General features: G+C 40.3%; 1 pseudogene; it reads left to right on the top strand.

The window, feature by feature from the left end:
- LOC122698189 overlaps positions 1-15,868 on the top strand; it is a 116,954-nt pseudogene extending 101,086 nt beyond the window's left edge.
- Positions 15,869-20,115: the final 4,247 nt, after the last annotated feature.

Below are 20,115 nucleotides of genomic sequence, written 5' to 3'. Positions count from 1 at the left end.
TAATGGCCCCAAACCGGAAACAATCCAAACGCTCAATAGATGAATGAATGTACAAATTGCAGCACATCCACAGAATGGTATAATACTCAGCAATAAAAATGAGTGAAGTATTGAAACACATACTACATACTAGTCTCAAAATAACTGTGCCAAGAGCCAGAACTCACCTCCCCTAAAGGGTACATAATGTATGATTCCTTGCATGTAAAAACTCTAGGAAATGCAAACTAATCTGTACAGACAGACTGCAAATCTTGGGTTGCCTTAAAAAGGGCAGGGCAGGAAGGAGTGGAGAGAAAGATTACAAAAGGGTATTAGAGGTGGTGGGTGTGCTTACTAGCCTGATTGTGATGATGGTTTGACAGAGGTGTATGCATGTCAGATAGATCAAACTCTAAATATGAGCAGTTTATTTAATAAAACCACTTTAAAAATACCAAAAACAAAGAGACACTCCTGTTTGTGCTTTTGTTGCCAAAAAACTGCTGCCCTAGGACTAGAAAGAGCCCTGCCTACTTCCCCAAATACTTCCTTCTTACTAATAAAGCCTTGAACCAGGGTTAGAGGGGCAGAAGTGCCTAGCCACCATCCCACACTCTGCAATTCCAGAAAAAGATTCATTGCTTTTGCAGAGGGTGGAAGCAATGGGCATCAACTGGCACATAATAGAAGCAAGAAACTCTCTTGGTCAGAGTCCAGGTCCAGTGATATAAATTCTAGAGAATTTCTCTAGTCTAAGACCTCTTGCACAGCAATGGAAGAGTCTGAGGGGTGGAGGTGGGGAGGAGGTGAAGAAATTAAGAAAACCCCACACCTGAGACACAGGTTCACAGGGGCAGCTTAAGGCCAAAGCTGGACCAGGATCTCTGAGAAAGAAGGTAAATATGGAAACTTGTTTCATTGACTTAGCTCAGGAAGAAGTGAGCTTCCCATGCACTAGGTCTACATGATATTTCATCTATTGAGGCATCCTGACTTGGCAAGCTTTGACAAAGTTTCTACCAAAATGGCAGTCTCTTGTTTTCTAGTGGTAATGGGGGAGGTCATATTCAAAAGTAGAGAGCGCTGTGGGTCCATCTCTGACCTTGGCCATCTTTTCCTCCATCCACCAATGAAAAGCAAAGTCTTTAATATCAGAAGATGATTCAAATCCTTCCGCATCTCACTGCATGCAGTTTTTAGGTGGAAGCAATAAACTATAAACTAGCATCTATTTGAAATGCTAGAGGCATTAAGCACATTATGTTTTTCCTCCAAATGGTTTTTGCAAGAAAAGAATGATGATTATTGTTTTATCCTCTGATAATTTGGGGAACTAGTCATCAGTTGCTAGATGTTAATTTTCATTCTTTACTAAAAGACATTTCTGCATCATGAGGCATCTTGAATAGATTAAATTGCTTTGAAAAAATGAAACATTAGTAATCTGTTTAATATGGAATTTTGAAAAAATGTCCACCCTTATTGTTTATTGAGAGACATTTCTGTAGATATTCCCCCAGAAGAATTTTCAAAGCACTGCAAAATCATTGCTCAATTTAGAGCTAGCTTCAATAGTTCTCCTAGGATTAGAGTGTAATAAACACATTCATGTATTTTTTTTTCTTTCATTACATGTTTCTTTGACAGATTTCAACCATTGCTGTCTCAGGGAATATCAACTTGAAGAGCATTTTAGTTAGAGGCATTTTAATAGAACTGCTTTTTTTTTTCTTCTATAAAGAAGATGAATGACATGAGTTAAATGATAACCACTAGCACTTTACTTGACAAAATATTTAACATTAGCTAAAGTAAACAAGGAAAACCAAAATGATGGTAGTTATTTAAAGCTGGGAATGTGAAATTCCTGTTAATCCAAAGCGTGTAGAGGCAATGCTTCCTGCCACATTGTGCAGTTAGCAATCCACCAACACACCAACAAGACCTCCATTCTCTTGATGTCCCTGCCTCACAAACAGGAATCCACCACAACTGAAGTTGGTTTGAAATGGAGGGGTGGCCACACTTCTCCTCTCTGTTAGAGGAAGCGTGAAGAGCATGGGTATTGGAATTAGATGGAAATATTTCTGCTTCTCTTCCCCTCTTACACCTTGGCTACTTCAGGCTGATGAATAAAAAGGACCACAATGAAAATAATAGTTGACAATTATTGAACATCTTTATGAGTCAGCCTTTATAATAAACTCTGTATGCATCAGTTTTTCCACTTTTCATCACCATATTATACAATCTTTCCTTTAGATATGAAGTTCGGAGGGGATAGATATCTTGCCCAGGGATGCATAGCTTATAAGTAGCTTAGTGGTTTAATTAGCATTTTATCTGATGGCTTTATGAATGTAGGATGACATTTGGGTATCTACTAGCAAGAGGCTCTGCAACCCGGGTCCATGAGTGGATCCCTGCTTAAGGGATAAGAAAGAATCTGCAGCTAAGAGAAGCCAGATATTAGCCAGAAAAACCATGAACTGGTTTGTTTATGGGCCTCATCATGGCATGATATCGATGTTAAGGTCAAGTGTGCCAGTAGGACTCCTTGTTTTTTGGCAGCATAAAACTGGACCTGAAAGTGAGGTGGCCTAACCTTGCACACCAGTGGAGAAGTAGCTGTACCTTCCCAGGGAAGATGCAGAAGGAAAAGAATTCTGACTCTCATGACATCAGAAACCAGCCACATTGAGCCTGAAATCTCCCCTCAGTAGTTAAGTTCTATTATCTACATCTGATCATCTTCCTATATAAATCAAGTTTGAAAAAACAGAAGAAAGGGTTTACTTCCTTAAAAGTTGTTTTGTATTCTTTTATGCAATGGTCAGCCAGGTTCAATCACAAGAGAAGACACAGGAGAGGCTCAAGAAAGAAACAAAGCTTACTACATTCACAATCCCTGGAGTCAAGAAGCATGACATGTCTGCTATATAGGGCCACTTGGGAAAGCACAAGGGTGATCCAGAGGTGATAGAAGGCAGGACTCAGGGGGACTTTTTAGGTCATGGTATTTACTGGGGTTTATAAGGGAAAGACACAACAGGTGGGAGTGAAGAATTTAAAGCTGGCTGATTTGAATATTTTCAGCAAGCTTTGGGCTGTAGAAGTCATCTCTAGTTGCCTGCTACCTGGCCCTGGACTGATTAAGATGAAGGAATACTCTCTCCTGAGTGGATGGACCACAGACAGAAGGTGAGGCTTGGTTAGTTTGCATGTGAAATACATGCTCCAACTCAGCCCTTTGTTATCTCTAAGAATTGTCTAACCCCAGGAGGGGCAGTGTCTCCCCAGACATAAAGGTTTTTCTGGTATGTCAAAATACCATAATGCTCAGCAAACAAAAACCATATATGCAATACAAAAATAAACAACCTAGTAAGGGAATCTGCCGTCCACATGACTCAGTCATTCTGCTTCCCACGTCTTGGAGTTTCCAGTGCAAACACCCTCTGAGCTTACAACCTTGCTCTCTTCATCCCAGAGTGGTGTGTATCAAATTTTACTGTGACATCTTGTAAGACTGTTAAATACCCAGAGCCTTGGAACCTAATTCCCAAAGATGTGGATTTAATATTTCTTGGTAAAGACCTAGAAACCTGAAATGTTAGCCATGGCATAGATCCAAGCTTCTTTGGCACTTGCTGGTGAAACGTACACACACATTCACTCAGACTCATGATCACACTTGCACCTTAAAAACTCCAGTTCTATCACCTTTTGGGAAACTTTCCAAAGCTTCTCTCCTCCCTGGATTAAACCACTGTGATTTTTCACAGCCAGTACTTTATAAAAAAAAAATTCTGGATGGAAGCCACAGTCCCAGTGCCTGGCAACTTCTACATTTGGCTCTACAATGTGAGATTTGCTATCCTCCTGAAATAAAGCATCTAAAACTCAGGACTCAAAACCTGGCAAACATGCTAGCATGGGTGAGGGAGACTGCTTCACATTTCTTGCAGGCTCCTACATCAAAAAGAGCAGAATGCACCAGAGAGAAATTTAGGCAGTGCCACATTCAGTCCTTAGGGGGATGGGCAGTCATTGACGAGGTTCTTGAAGTCTCTTGACACTGGCAAGGCTTGGGTCAGCTCCATTAACAGAGGACTCATCACTGAAATGGTGGGGGTTTCCAGGGATGTCAGCAGAAAAGTTCTCTTTGAATTTCAAAACTCAACTACATTGGCAAGACAGAGATGGAGGGTGTGGGGGCGTAAAACTCTATATATGTGAATAGGTTATGGAATTGTTAATGATAGAGCCGACTTATCTTCCCCTGATGCTGGGAAAGATTGAAGGTAAAAGAAGGGGACGACAGAGGACGAGATGGTTGGATGGCATCACGGACTCCGTAGACATGAGTTTGAGCAAACTCCAGAAGATAGTGAAGGACAGGGAAGCCTGGTGTGTTGCAGTCAATGGGATCACAAAAAGTTGGACGTGATGTAGCGACGGAACAACAAAGACGGTGGACTGAGTGGTGGCTCCCCAAAAGATAAGACTACATCCTAATTCATGAAAATTACTTTAATGTGGAAAAAAATAATTAATGCTTTGGGGATGAACTTATCCTGGATTATCTGGGTGGGCTCTAAATCCAATGACAAGTGTCCTTGTAACAGCAAAGCAGAGGAAGTTTGGACAAGCAAATCGAGGAGAAGGTGATCTGAAGAAGGAAGCAGAGACTGGAGTGATGCAGCCACAAGTTCAGGATTGCTTCCAGTCTCCAGAAACTGGAAAAGGCAAGGAATAGACTCTCCCCAGGGTTTCTGGAGGGAGTGAGGTTCTGATTTTTAGCAGAATGAGATGCACTTCAGACTTCTGACCTCCAGAACTACAAAGCAATAAATTTGTGCTATTTAAGCTACATTTGTAATAGTAATAGAAAGCAAACACACCCATGAACAAGGAGTTGCAGATTTGGAAGACAGTCTAAACAGACCTAGTAAACTTCAAATGCTAACTCAACCACAAACTAATTGTGGGACATTTCTCAGTTTCCTCTACTCTAGAAAAGGGATAATAATATTTTCCTCATGGAACTGTTGTGAAGATTACATGAAATAAACTGGAGAGTGTCAAATACTAGACTTACGATAAATAACTAGCTACCAATACAGGTCCTAGTTACCAAATATTGCCAGACAGATGTTTACATTCTCACGTGACTTCTATACTCAGAAGGTATATTTTAATTAAAATAAATCTTTCAGGGATCAAAGATGTAAAGGAACTCTGTTTTTATAACTATGTCAAGTAGAATGTCTTGGATTGCACAGTGCTTAAAACATTTATAATATCTCAAGTGCCTGCTTCAGAGACCTCTCTGGCTCTTCCACAGCACCAAAAGCTAAAAATCATATGACAAAACAGATAGCAGGTTTGACACAAAAGCAACTCTCAAGCCTTACTTAGATAAAGTAACAAGGCTTTGTCTCAACAGTCAATGCTAAATTTCTCAGTATTATCAAATAATGAGTCAAAGAAATCCATCTTCAAATAATTCATCTTCAAATAATAATTCATCTTCAAATCTTTATGGACCTATGTAGACTTCTTGAGAAAAAAGTATTGCCATAAGTCACAGAAAATGTGTAATTATTTTGGTGTGTTATCTGGAAGTCTAGACCTTGATATCAGGCTGCTAGAAACAAAAAGGGAAGCATGGAAACATTATATATATATATATATATATATATTTGAATATATATATATATTTGAAAATATATATTTATATATTTTCAAACATATATATCCACATGGAGATATATATATATGGAAGTAGTAGTTTAGTTGCTAAGTCATGTCCGACTCTTTTGCAACACTTTGTACTGTAGCCCGCCAGGCTCTTCAGTCTATGGGATTTCCCAGGCAAGAATACTAGAGTGGGTTGCCATTTTCTTCTCCAAGGGATCTTCCTGACCCAGGGATCAAACCCAAGGTTCTTGTGTCTCCTGCATTGGTAGGCAGATTCTTTACCTCTGAGCCATCGGGAAAGCCACACTCTTTCGGAAAACCAACTTTTGTCTCTCTTTGGTGCAGAGGTGTAACAGGATGTGATATTCAGATTCAGATCTCTGCATGTGTTCCCTTCATCTCATTATAGCAACTGTGCCTGCTTCCTGATGCTGCCAGCTGACTGAAAGCTTAATAACTGCCTTAATACGATGCAAACCACCCAGGATTGCAGCCTACACTTCTGAGACTAGGTGCCTGAGAATAATAATTAGCTTGATAATTTTGATTGACAGCTAAAAGATAGTAAGTGCTATTGCTAGGTCCTGTGTTAACTGTTTTACTTAAATTACATAATTTGTCCTTCTCATCAATGTTAGGAAATAAATCCTATGATTATTTGATTTTACCATTGGAAAAAAAAGAGCGACATAGAGAGGTTCAATAACTTGCCAAAGATCACATAGCTCATAAACAATGGAAAAAAAGACTCAAATCCAGATTTCTAATTATGAAGTTTGGACTCTTCTTAAATTAACTTTTATTGAGATATAGTTCATTTGCAATGTTGATTTAGCTTCTGCTGTAAAGGCTAATGTTATATGTATACATATATCAGTTCAGTTCAGTCATTCAGTCATGTCTGACTCTTTGCGACCCCATGGACTGCAACACGCCAGGTTTCCCTGTCCATCACCAACTCCCAGAGTTTGCTCAAACTCATGTCCATCAAGTTGGTGATGCCGTCCAACCATCTCATCCTCTGTCGTCCCCTTCTCCTCCTGCCTTAAATCTTTCCCAGCATCAGGGTCTTTTCCAGTGAGTCAGTTCTTCGCATCAGGTGGCTGAAGTATTGGAGTTTCAGCTTCAGTATCAGTTCTCCAATGAATATTCAGGACTGATTTCCTTTAGGATTGACTGGTTTGATCTCCTTGCAGTCCAAGGGACTCTCAAGAGTCTTCTCCAACACCAGAGTTCAAAAGCCTTAATTCTTCGTCACTCAGCTTTCTTTATAGTCCAACTGTCACATCCATACTTAACCACTGGAAAAACCATAGCTTTGACTAGATGGACCTTTGTTGGCAAAGCAAGGCCTCTGCTTTTTAATATGCTGTCTAGGCTTGTCATAGCTTTTCTTCCAAAGAGCAAGTATCTTTTAATTTCATGGCTGCAGTCGCCATCTGCAATCATTTTTGGAGCCCAAGAAAATAAAATTTCTCACTGTTTCCAGTGTTTCCCCATCTATTTGCCATGAAGTGATGGGACTGAATGCCATGATCTTAGTTTTTTGAATGTTGAGTTTTAAGCCAGCTTTTCTCCTCTCCTCTTTCACTTTCATCAAGAGGCTCTTCAGTTCCTTTTTGCCTTCTGCCACAAGGGTGATGTCATCTGCATATCTGAGATTATTGATACTGAGGTGACTCAATTTCTGTTTTGTAAATAAGTTCTTTATATTGCTTTTTTTAGATTCTGCATATAACCAATATCATATGATATTTGACTTTTAACTATAATTTTATCTTGATTTAAGGCACAGGTTGGTAAGTAGGTCCTTGCTAATATACAAATGTCAAGATAAGGTGCTAGGCCACCATGCATTCTTTGGAAACCCTAGGATGCAGAGAGGAAAATGAGAGAGACTTCATGGAAACCATTCAGCATGTTGGATACCTTCTACTGGACTTGGGGCTTCCCAGGTGTCACGGTTGTAAAAAAAAATTCACCCTCCAATGCAGGTGACATAAGAGACACAGGTTTGATTCCTGGTCAGAAATATCCCCTGGAGAAGGAAATGGCACCCCACTCCAGTATTCCTGCCTGGGAAATCCCATGGACAGAGGAGCCTGGCAGCCTACAGTCCATGTGGTCACAAAGAGTCAGACACAGCTTAGTGACTGAGCACGAGCACGTACTGGATGTTGGAAGACCCTGTGAAGACACTGCCCAGCAGTCATCCCTAAGGCGTCTACAGGACACGAAACCACTTCCATCAGGGTAAAGGCAGAAATGGAAGATGGAGATTCATGCTTCTCATGGCCAGATATGTGCATAATGGAGAAATAACCAGAAAATACATTTAAAGGGAACTCTGACCAGAAGCTCCTTATGCTCGGAGAATACCAACTGTTGTTCACAGTTATTCCTTTCAGAGGAGAAATAGCCTAATCTTTTTTCCTATCCCAGACTTGGTGCACCAGAGGCTGGAAATAAAGTCTCAGATGTATGGCTAAGAAGCTGGAGTAGAGGGGAGAGGGAGGAGAGAGAAGAAGGGAGTATTAGGTGGGAAAAAAAGGACATATGGCTCATACCATCTGTGCCAACATGGACTTCTCAGACTAGCACTGGCAGAGGGGAGGGTTAGCTTTAAATGAGATTTGGTGTTTTGATTACAGCTGTAGATTGGATGCTTGTGTCCCCCTCCATAATTTTTTTGTTGAAATCTAACCCCCAATGAGATGATTTTAGAATGATTTGATTTGAGAGGCGATTAGGTCATGAAGATAGTAGTTTCATGAGTGGTATTAGGGTCCTTATAAAAAAGACTGCAGAGAGAATAGCATTGAAATATGTATATTACCATATGTGAAGTAGATGACCAGTCCAAGTTCAATGCATGAAACCGGGCACTCAAAGCCAGTGCACTGGGATGATCCAGAGGGATGGGATGGGGAGGGAGGTGGGATGGGGTTCGGGTTGGGGGACACATGTACACCTGCGGCTGATTCATGTCAGTGTATGGCAAAAACCACCACAATATTGTAAAGTAATTAGCCTCCAATTAAAATAAATAAATAGATTTAAAAAAAGACTGCAGAGAGCCCCCTTGTCCCTTCTGCCATGTGAGAACACGGTGAGAAGACAGCCATCTATGAACCAGGAAGCAGGCCCTCCCTGGACAGTGACTCAGCTGACACCTTGATCTCGGACTTGCCATCATCTGGTCAGTGATAAATGCATTTCTGTTGTTTATAAGCCATCCAGTCAATGGTTGTTTGTTACAGCAGCCTAAGTGAGCTAAGACAAGTATTAAACAGGGATGAGCATTTTAATTACTAAATTAATACTATTCCTAGGATTAAAAGTTACTGGAAATTTTTGCATTCCCTGAGAATGATAAAAAAGAAAAACAATATACAAGACTTAGCCAATATGCCTTCCATGAGAGGGTCATAAATTGCCCATTTAGAGGATTTAAGGAAACAATGAAAACATAGAGTACAGTTACAGTTTTATTTTGTTTTGTTTTTGCTTATGCTTTGTTAAGTTTTGCTCTTGAACAAAGTTAATTTATCTAAAGCTCTTACACTAGCACCCAGCTAATAGTAAAACCAGTATAAGTTAATATTTCAATGTAATGGCTTCATATTTAATTTCTTAAAGGAACAGAGGGTTTATGGGATCTTTAAAAGCTACAATGAAGAATTATTTTAGGATAAAGGAATTTGTTGTCTGAAAAACAGCCTCACAATTCACAATCTTGACCCAGGGTCAAGTTAATCATTCCCACTTAGGAAAACTAAATAAGCACATTAAGGATGTACTTTTTGCTACTCTATTTAGGAGTGTTAAGGACTGGCTTGTCTCTCCTACCAAACTCTGCTGAACACTCAGTTACTGACTTCATAGGGAGGATAAATTAATCTAGAAATGTTATATATACATTTAGAAAGACTTGTTTGCTCTTAAAATGTTTCTTAAATGAAAAATAATGCCATCTGCAGCAACATGAATGGACCTAGAGATTGTCATATTGAGTGAAGTAAATCAGAGAAAGACGGATATCATGATATCACCTGTATGTGAAATCTAAAAAAAAAATGGTACAAATGATACTTATTTACAAAATGAAAATAGAGTCACAGATGTAGAAAACAAACTACCAAGGGGGAAATTGAGAGAGGGATAAATTGGGAGGTCGGGATTGACATATACACACAACTATATATAAAACAGATAACTAATAACAGCCTGCTGTGTAGCCAAGGGAACTCTACTCAATATTCTGTAGTGACCTATATGGGAAAATAATCTAAAAGAGAGTGCGAATGTATATGCTGCTGCTGTTGAGGTGCTTCAGTCGTGTGCTATCCTAAGGACTACAGCCCACCAGACTCCTCCGTCCGTGGGATTCTCCAGACAAGAATGCTAGAGTGGGTTGCCATGCCCTTCTCCAGGGGACCTTCCTGACCCAAGAATCGAACCTGGGTCTCCGGCATTGCAGGCAGATTCTTTACTGCTGATCCACCAGGGAAGCCCTGGATATGTATACATGTATGACTAATTCACTTTGCTGTACACCAAAAACTAACACAGCATTTTAAATCAACTCTGCTCCAATAACTATTAATTAAAAAAAGAATCTATTGGTTCCCTGGTGGCTCAGCAGTAAAGAATCTGCCTGCAATGCAGGAGACCTGGGCAGGATAGACAGGTTTGATCCCTAGATAGGGAAGATCCCCTGCAGGAGGAAATGGGAACCCACTCCAGTATTCTTGCCTAGAAAATCCCAATCCATGGGGTCAAAAAAGAGTTTAACAAAACTCGTTCATGTTTTGCTGTACAACAAAAATTAACACAACGCTGTAAATCAACTCTACTCCAATAAATATTAATTTAAAAAAGAATTTATAGAAGTGTCTTCTATATAGAAAAGGCAACATAACTTGACGACAAGACTGGTCCCTCTGGTGGAAGAGAATGGCTGAGCTCACTTAAGAATAAGTAGAGGATGGGAAGAAGGACAGGTATATAGCAGAAGAATATTCTAAAATAAGAATCAATAAATACTAAGAAATGAGCATCGAGTAAATTCACAAAACCTCCCTGGTGGCACAGGTGGTAAAGAATCCACCTGGAATGTGGGAGACCTGGGTTTGACGTCTGGGTTGGGAAGATGCCCTGGAGGAGGGCACGGCAACCCACTCTAGTATTCCTGCCTGGAGAATTCCATGGACAGAGGAGCCTGGTGGGCTACAATCCATGAGGTCGCAAAGAGTAGGACATGACTGAGCGACTAAGCACAGCATAGCAAACATGCATTATGAGCCTTCTTATGTCGGACAATTAGGATTATTGGATAGTTAGTTTGAAAAATATATGAAACATATATTCAAGGTTTCAGTTTTTCTTAAGTTATGTAATGTATTCATTCTTTGGCTCTAAGACAAAAGTTTTCACCTTGACTATGGGTATATTAATTAGGCTAATGCAGTGAATTAGTTAGATGGAGGCTGGTTTAAGAGTTCCTACCTAGGCAGAAGCAGAAGCTAGGGTTCCTAGAAAAAACATTCTCCCATTGTCTACTAGGGGAATTTGATTTCTTCCTGAAGTTAATAACTGTGGGATGTGACTGTGAAGTGTTTTGTGATAGATTGTATGGTCATGCTAGAAACTAAAAGATGAAAGATTGATCTGGCAATGATGTAAGAGTTGATGGTAAGGACAGTGAGTCCAGGGGCTATGTTTTCATGGCAATACAGAAAAGACAAATAGGAAAGTCTTCAGATAAAGACATGGAGTAATGGGATATATGGCAAAATTAGAGGAAATGAAATTAACCGGAGTCAGTGTTAGGTTGCATTAGGGAGGGGGAAAGGCCATTAATAAGACTTGGGTAACTGAGTGTGTAGGTTCTTTACTACATACATGAAGGCGGATATTGATGGAGATCCTAATGCAGACCGTATGGAGGGGACCAATGTTTGTTTGTTTGTTTGTTTTGCTATGTATGTTGGGTTTGAAATAATACAACATTCAGGTAAAGACAACCTATGAGAGATATAGCACACCAGATACCACACTAAAGGCAAAAGGTTAATTTCAAATTCTTATACACTGATAAGAGCGGGTTTCAGAATTTACTGGCAGTTTTTTTCCAAATGAGCTTGACTGCCTAGAAAATAGGAACCTACAGACTCAAGATTTCTCACACTAACAACTGGGCAAAGGCAGGCCACACCAGTTACAACAAGATCCAGCTTCAAGATGTGTGCTTTCTAAGAGGAGAGGAAAGAATATTTGCAGTAGGACATCCCCACATATAATAGTTACTATCTTTGAACAGTTGTCCAGAATACTTACTTTTTAAGATGTTAAGATAACATTTTATGTCTGTATCAAGGAATTCCTAAGGATGCCCTCTGAAAGTCAGTCTGATCTCCTGAATAATCAATCTTTTTGAAGGGCTCAGCTTCTTAGTGAGAAGGAAGAAAATTACTTTTGGAGGAAGGTATTTCTAGGTGTAGCTGTCAAGGAAAATACCACAGGAGCTGAAAGACAAAGAGGTCGATACTCCTCTAAGCATCAAAAACTTCATTTTCCCAACAGCATTTCTTCTGAAGCCAAGTTCATATGTTCTTATTCAAACAGAAGAAATAGAGCAACTGTCAGGTATTTAAACCCCCTTTTATTCTTTTCCAACATTTCATAACTTAAAAGTAAAAACCCAAGCCTCTCCAAGAGTCGATGTTCCAGTATGATACAAAAACTGAAGTTTAAAGTAAAGAGAAACTTTTTTAAGGATTTTTTTTTGGGGGGGGGGAAGGGTTGTGTTTTGCTTCACTTTAATAATTTCATTGCTGGTTAATCATGAAGACGTTTCCCAAATTAACTCTGAATGTAAGAACAAGGACTAATACAATTTGCAATTATGAGACTAACTGTTATTATGCTGCCTTGTGTTTTTTGAAAATCTGAGTTATTCTGGTCCATCTCTATAATTAAGCAAGAACCTTTGACCCAACTGAAGTTGTTTCTAGAAGGAAGGAGAACAGAGGAACAAAGCTTCAATTAAATACTTCTGCAATCTGATTTCTCTAATTACCTCTAAGGGTCAAGATATATCACAGCCTACCTTATACCTGTTGTCTGTTTAAAACTATTTTAAAAACAGAAACTTATGTCTGATGTTCTTTCAAAATCTCAAATGTGGCATATGTCATATGTGGCATCACCACAGACATATCTAGATGAAAATGAGTCAGTGATGACTGTTTAAAGGACACAGTTGATTGAGTCCATTCCTAGATAAGCATAGGCAAATTGCTTCATAGGAATTCTAAGTTTACCTATGGTCCAAAGCCAGGTCCTCTATTTCAGTGTTACTGACCTGCCTCTTGAGAAACCTGCATGCAGGTCAGGGAGCAACAGTTAGAACTGGACATGGAACAACAGACTGGTTCCAAATAGGAAAAGGAGTACGTCAAGGCTGTATATTGTCACCCTGCTTATTTAACTTATATGCAGAGTACATCATGAGAAACGCTAGGCTAGAGGAAGCACAAGCTGGAATCAATACTGCTGGGAGAAATATCAATAACCTCAGATATGCAGATGACACCACCCTTATGAGAGAAAGTGAAGAACTAAAGAGCCTCTTGACGAAAGTGAAAGAGGAGAGTGAAAAAGTTAGCTTAAAGTTCAACATTCAGAAAACTAAGATCATGGCATTCGGTCCCATCACTTCATGGCAAATAGATGGGGAAACAGTGGAAGCAGCAGCTGACTTTATTTTTCTGGGGTCCAAAATAACTGCAGATGGTGATTGCAGCCATGAAATTAAAAGACGCTTACTTCTTGGAAGGAAAGTTATGACCAACCTAGACAGCATATTAAAAAGCAGAGACATTACTTTGTCAACAAAGGTCCATCTAGTCAAGACTATGGTTTTTCCACTGGTCATGTATGAATGTGAGAGTTGGACTATAAAGAAAGCTGAGTGTCAAAGAATTGATGCTTTTGAACTCTGGTGTTGGAGAAGATTCTTGAGAGTCCCTTGGACTGAAAGGAGATCCAACCAGTCCATACTAAAGGAGATCAGTCCTGGGTGTTCATTGGTAGGACTGATTTTGAAGCTGAAACTCCAATACTTTGCCCACCTGATGTGAAAAGCTGACTCATTGGAAAAGACCCTGATGCTGGGAAAGGTTGAGGGCAGAAGGAGAAGGGGACAACAGAGGATGAGGTGGTTGCATGGCATCACCGACTTGATGGACATGGGTTTGGGTGGACTCCAGGAGTTGGTGATGGACAGGGAGGCCTGGCGTGCTGTGGTTCATGGGGTCATAAAGAGTTGGACATGACCGAGCAACTGAACTGAGCTGAACTGAACTGGAAGAGTGGCTCATGGGCCAGGCCCAATCATCACATGCTTCAAGTACACTCAGGAGATAGGTACAGCAATTAAGAGTAATTTTATTACTCTTCAAAAGCAAATAAAATAGTACTTTTTTATGCACTAACAATTTTTGTAACAAACAGGGCTTCCATATTATAGGTGATTTGTATTATTTCATTTTTCAAGTGATTCATTCATTTTTAATGTTGCAAATTCTGAGTCTCCAACAGATTTAAAATAGAAAAAAAATTTTTTTCAAGTTTTTTTTTTTTTTTTCCTTCATAAATAGTTTGAAATTCCCACCTCTAGTCAGGAGATGAAAGAGCTAAAAATTTTTGTTTCTTTTTTCCATGCAGCATAAGGGAATCTTAGTTCCTTGACCAGAGATTGAAGCCGTAGCCCCTGCCTTGGGCGCACAGAGTCTAATCTACTGGGCCTCCAGGGAAGTCCTAGAAGTGATTTTGGATGTGAGAGATTTTAAAGGTACCGCTTAATCACTCTAGATTTATGTGGTGGGTTAGTCACTAAGTCTTGTCCGACTCTTGCAATCCCATTGACTGTAGCCTGCCAGGCTCCTCTGTCCATGGGATTCTCCAGGCAAGAATACTGGAGTGGGTTGCCATTTCCTTCTCCAGAGGATCTTTCTGACCCAGGAATCAAAGCCGGGTCTCCTGCATTGCAGGCGGAGTTTTTTATAGTCCCTTGTCTACTCAATGAAGAGATTAAACCCGATTAAGGGTTTAAACTGGACACTACATTAGGGTCACAGATGTTTTGTTTGTATGTTAACAAAAATGAGTTGTGAGAGGTGGTCCTAAGGTGGTGGAGGAATAAAATGGGGAGACCAATTTCCCCCCCACAAATTCATTGTAAGATCATTTGAATGCTGAGCAAATACCACAAAACAACTTCTGAACGCTGGGAGAGGACACCAGGCGCCCAGAAAGGCAGTCCATTGTCTTTGAAAGGAGGTAGGACAAAATATAAAAGTAAAAAGAGAAACCAAAGAGTTAGGGATGGAGACCCATCCCAGGGAGGGAGTTGTAAAAGAGAAGTTTCCAAACACTGGGAAACCCTCTCACCAGCGGGTCTGTGGGGAGTTTTGGAATCTCAGAGGGCAACATAATCTGGAGGAAAAAATAAATAAATAAAACCCACAGATTAGGCACCTAACTGAAACTCCCAGTGGAGAAGTAGCCCAGACGCTAGCATCCACCACCAGCAAGCGGGGGCTGAACAGGGAGGCGTGGGCTGCATCGCCTAGGATAAGGTTGGTGCCTGAATGCTGAGGAAAATCTGAGGGAGCTAACGTGAGATAGCAACCCAAACTGTAGGATAGCCAGAGAGAGAGGGGGAAAAAAAGGAGGAGAGAGAGAGAGAGAGAGAACTTTCCGGCAAAAAGCTCTAACCTAAGGCACTTGCTGGGCCCACTCATAGAACAAAGGACTGAGCGATCACCAGAGAAGAGGTAGCCAGCACCAGACCTGCCCATCCCCCGTCAGAGGCAGGGAGGCAGGCAGGCGACAGCCAGAGCAGGAGGCAAGGGGCAAACTCGGCCCCCGAGATGGCATCCTCTATCAAACTGCAAGCAGGCTCCCAGTTACTAACCAAGTGTTCCTGGGATCCTGGAAGGTTGACATCTGCCAAGAGGGTTGCAGCCAGAGATCAGCTCCCCAGAGGAGTCACCCGGCACACCTGAGACGGCTCTCCCACTGCGCACCCAGGAAACCAAGCGGCTGGGACAAGGGAGGTGATGACATGCACGCCCCACCTGGGGAGTGTGTGCTTGCCAAGCTCCTGGTCGCCTGAGCTGCGTGGACCTAGGAAGGGCACAAAAGGCAGGCCCAACAGAGTCTGTGCCTTTGTGGAGTACCCGAGAACCTGAACCTGAGTGGCTTCGACCTGGGAAGTGCATGCAACCTAGGGCCCATCTTAGACAGTTCCCCTTCAACCTGGAGCCTGAGCAGTGTAGACCAGGAAAGCACACACCTTGAGCGGGGCAAACCCAGTGTGGCCCAGACACTGCGAGCACTCCCCACACACGCCAGTGATGTTTGTTTGCAGTGCTCCTCCCTCCCAGCAGCACGACTGAGCAAGTGAGCCTAAATAAGTGACCACCTTTGCCCCCTTGTGTCAGGGCAGAAGTTAGATACTGAAGAGCCTTGCAAACAGAGGAAACCAAAATAAAGAAGAGGGAACTGCTTTGGAAGTGACAGGTGCAACAGATTAAAACCCTGTAGTTAGTACTGGCTACATTGGAAGGGACCTATAGACCTTGAGAAAAAGTATAAGCTGGAACAAGGAACTATCTATCTGAAACTGATCTGACCCCACAGTGCCCTCAACAGCTCTAGAGAAATTCCTAGATGTATTTTACTATTGTCATTTTTAATTTTTTTTATTTTTCAGTTCTTTATTACTCCTTTAATTTTCATTTTTAAAACCTACTATTACCTTGCAAAAAAGGACCCTATTTTTAAAACAAATTTCATATATTTTTTTTATAACTTTTGTGACTTGGGTTTTGTTTTTTTTTTTTTTTCAGTACTGTAGTTTTCAGAGTCTAACCTCTACTTTAGATTTTTAATCTTTGCTTTTTGGTATTTGTTATCAATTCTGTACCTTTAGGAACCCAATCTTCAGTACCCATTTTTATTTAGGAGTGTGATTACTGGCTTGATTGCTCTCTCCCCTTTTGACTCTCCCTTTTCTCCCCCAGGTCACCTCGATCTCCTCCCTCCCCCTTCTCTTCTCTACTTAACTCTGTGAATCTCTTTGGGTGTTCTGGGCTGTGGAGAACACATAGGGAACTGATCACAGGCTAGACTTGTCTCTCTCCTGTTGACTTCCCCTCCTCTCCTCCTGGTCACTCTATCTACCCCCTCCCTCTTCTCTTCTCCATGTGAACCTCTCTGGGTGTCCCCCACTGTGGAGAATCTTTTCACCATTAACCTAGGTGTTTTATCTTTGGTGCTGTATGGAGGGAGAAGTCTTGAGGCTACTGTAAGAATAAGACTAAAAGCCAGAGGCAGGAGGCTTCAATCCAAAACTTGAGAACACCAGAAAACCCCTGACTCCAGGGAACAATAATCGGCAAGAGCTCATCCATACCTGCACTGAAACCAAACTCCACCCAAGAGCCAACAAGTTTCAGAGCAAGACATAACAAGCTAATTCTCCAACAACATAGGAACATAACCCTGAGCACAAAAATACAGGCAGCCAAAAGTCACATCAAACCCATAGACACCTCAAAACTCACTACTGGACAATTCATTGCACTCCAGAGAGAAGAGATCCAGCTCCACCCACCCAGAACACTGACGCAAGCTTCCCTAACAAGGGAACCTTGACAAGCCACTAGTCCAACTCCATCCACAAGGAGGAACCTCCACAATAAAGAAGAATCACAAACTTCCAGCATGCAGAAAAGCCACCCCAAACACAGCAAACTAAACAAGATGAAAAGGCAGAGAAATATTCAGTAGGTAAAGGAACATGATAAAAGCCCACCAAACCAAACAAAAGAGGAGGAGATAGAGAGTCTACCTGAAAAATAATTCAGAATAATGATAGTAAAAATGATACAAAATCTTGAAAACAAAATGGAGTTACAGATTAATAGTCTGGAGACAAGGATTGAGAGGATGCAAGAAATGTTTAATAAGGACTTAGAAGAAATAAAAAAGAGTCAATCAATAAAGAATAATGCAATAACTAAGATCAAAAGCACTCTGGAGGGACCCAACAGTAGAATAACTGAGGCAGAAGATAGGATAAGTGAGGTGGAAGATAGAATGGTGGAAATAAATGAAGTAAAGAGGAAAAAAGAAAAAAGAATAAAAAGAAATGAAGACAACCTCAGAGACCTCTGGGACAATGTTAAATGCCCCAACATTCGAATCATAGGAGTCCCAGAAGAAGAAGACAAAAGGAAAGGCTGTGAGAAAATACTTGAGGAGATTAAGTTGAAAACTTCCCTAAAATGGGGAAGGAAATAGTCATCCAAGTCCAAGAAACACAGAGAGCCCCAAACAAGATAAACCCAAGGCGAAACACCCCAAGACTTATTAATCAAATTAATGAAGATCAAATGCAAAGAACAAATATTAAAAGCAGCAAGGGAAAAACAACAAATAACTCACAAGGGGATCCCCATAAAGATAACAGCTGATCTTTCAATAGGAACTCTTCAAGCCAGAAGGGAATGGCAGAACATAAAGTGATGAAAGAGAAAAACCTACAACCCAGATTACTGTACCCAGCAAGGATCTCATTCAGATATGAAGGAGAATTCAAAAGCTTTACAGACAAGCAAAAGCTGAGAGAATTCATCACCACCAAACCAGCTCTTCAATAAGTGCTAAAGGATCTTCTCTAGACATGAAACACAGAAAAGGTTTATAAACTCGAACCCAAAACAACAGAGTAAATGGCAATGGGAACATACTTATCAATAATTACCTTAAATGTAAATGGTTTGAATGCCCCAACCAAAAAACAAAGATTGGCTGAATGGATACAAAAACAAGACCCCTATATATGCTGTCTACAAGAGACCCACCTCAAACCCAGGGACACATAGAGACTGAAAGTGAAGGGCTCGAAAAATATATTTCATGCAAATGGAGACCAAAATAAAGCAGGAGTAGCAATACTCATATAAGAAAAAATTAAACTTTCATATAAAGGCTGTGAAAAGAGACAAAGAAGGACACTACATAATGATCAAAGGATCAATCCAAGAAGAAGATATAACAATTATAAATATATATGCACCCAACATAGGAGCATCGAAATATGTAAGGCAAATGCTAAAAAATATGAAAGGGGAACTTAACAGTAACACAATAATAGTGGAGAATTTAATAGCCCACTCACACCTATGGATAGATCAACTAAACAGAAAATTAGCAAGGAAACACAAACTTTAAATAATACAAAGGACCAGTTAGACCTAATTGATATCTATAGGACATTTCACCCTAAAACAATGAATTCCACCTTTTTATCAGGTGCACATGGAACATTCTCCAGGATAGATCACATTCTGGGCCATAAATCTAGCCTTGGTAAATTCAAAAACATGAAATCACCTCAAGCATCTTTTCTGATCACAATGTGATGAGATTAGATGTCAACTACAGGGAAAAAAACTATTAAAAATACAACCTTATGGAGGCTGAACAACACATTTCTGAATAACCAACAAACCACAGAAGAAATCAAAAAAGAAATAAAAATATGCATAGAAATGAATGAAAATGAAAGCACAACAACCCAAAACCTATGACTGTAAAAGCAGTGCTAAGGGGAAGGTTCATAGCAATACAAGCTTACCTCAAGAAACAAGAAAAAAGTCAAGTAAATAACCTAACTCTACACCTAAAGCAACTAGAGAATGAATAAATGAAGAACCCCAGGGTTAGTAGAAGGGAAGAAATCATAAAAATTAGGGCAGAAATAAATTCAAAAGAAACAAAGGAGACCATAGCCAAAATCAACAAAGCTAAAAGCTGGCTCTTTGAGAAGATAAATAAAATAGACAAACCATTAGCCAGACTCATCAAGAAAAAAAGGGAGAAGAATCAAATCAACAAAATTAGAAATGAAAATGGAGAAATCACAACAGACAAGACAGAAATACAATGGATCATATGAGACTACTATCAGTAACTATATGCCAATAAAACTGACAACTTGGAAGAAACGGACAAATTCTTAGAAAAGTATAACTTTCCAAAACTGAGCCAGGGAGAAATAGAAAATCTTAACAGACCCACCACAAGCACAGAAATCGAAACTGTAATCAGAAATCTTCCAACAAACAAAAGCCCAGGACCAGTTGGCTTCACAGCTGAATTCTACCAAAAATTTAGAGAAGAGCTAACACCTATCCTACCCAAACTCTTCCAGAAAATTGCAGAGGAAGGTAAACTTCAAAACTCATTCTATAAGGCCACCATCACCCTAATACCAAAACCAGACAAAGATGCCACAAAAAAGGAAAACTACAGGCCAATATCACTGATGAACATAGATGCAAAAATCCTGAA

This window comes from Cervus elaphus, chromosome 8, assembly GCF_910594005.1.
Source record: "Cervus elaphus chromosome 8, mCerEla1.1, whole genome shotgun sequence".
Classification (NCBI taxonomy): Eukaryota; Metazoa; Chordata; class Mammalia; order Artiodactyla; family Cervidae; genus Cervus; species Cervus elaphus.
The sequence above is the reverse complement of the archived record's forward strand: the minus strand, read 5'-3'. Positions and strand labels throughout refer to the sequence as shown.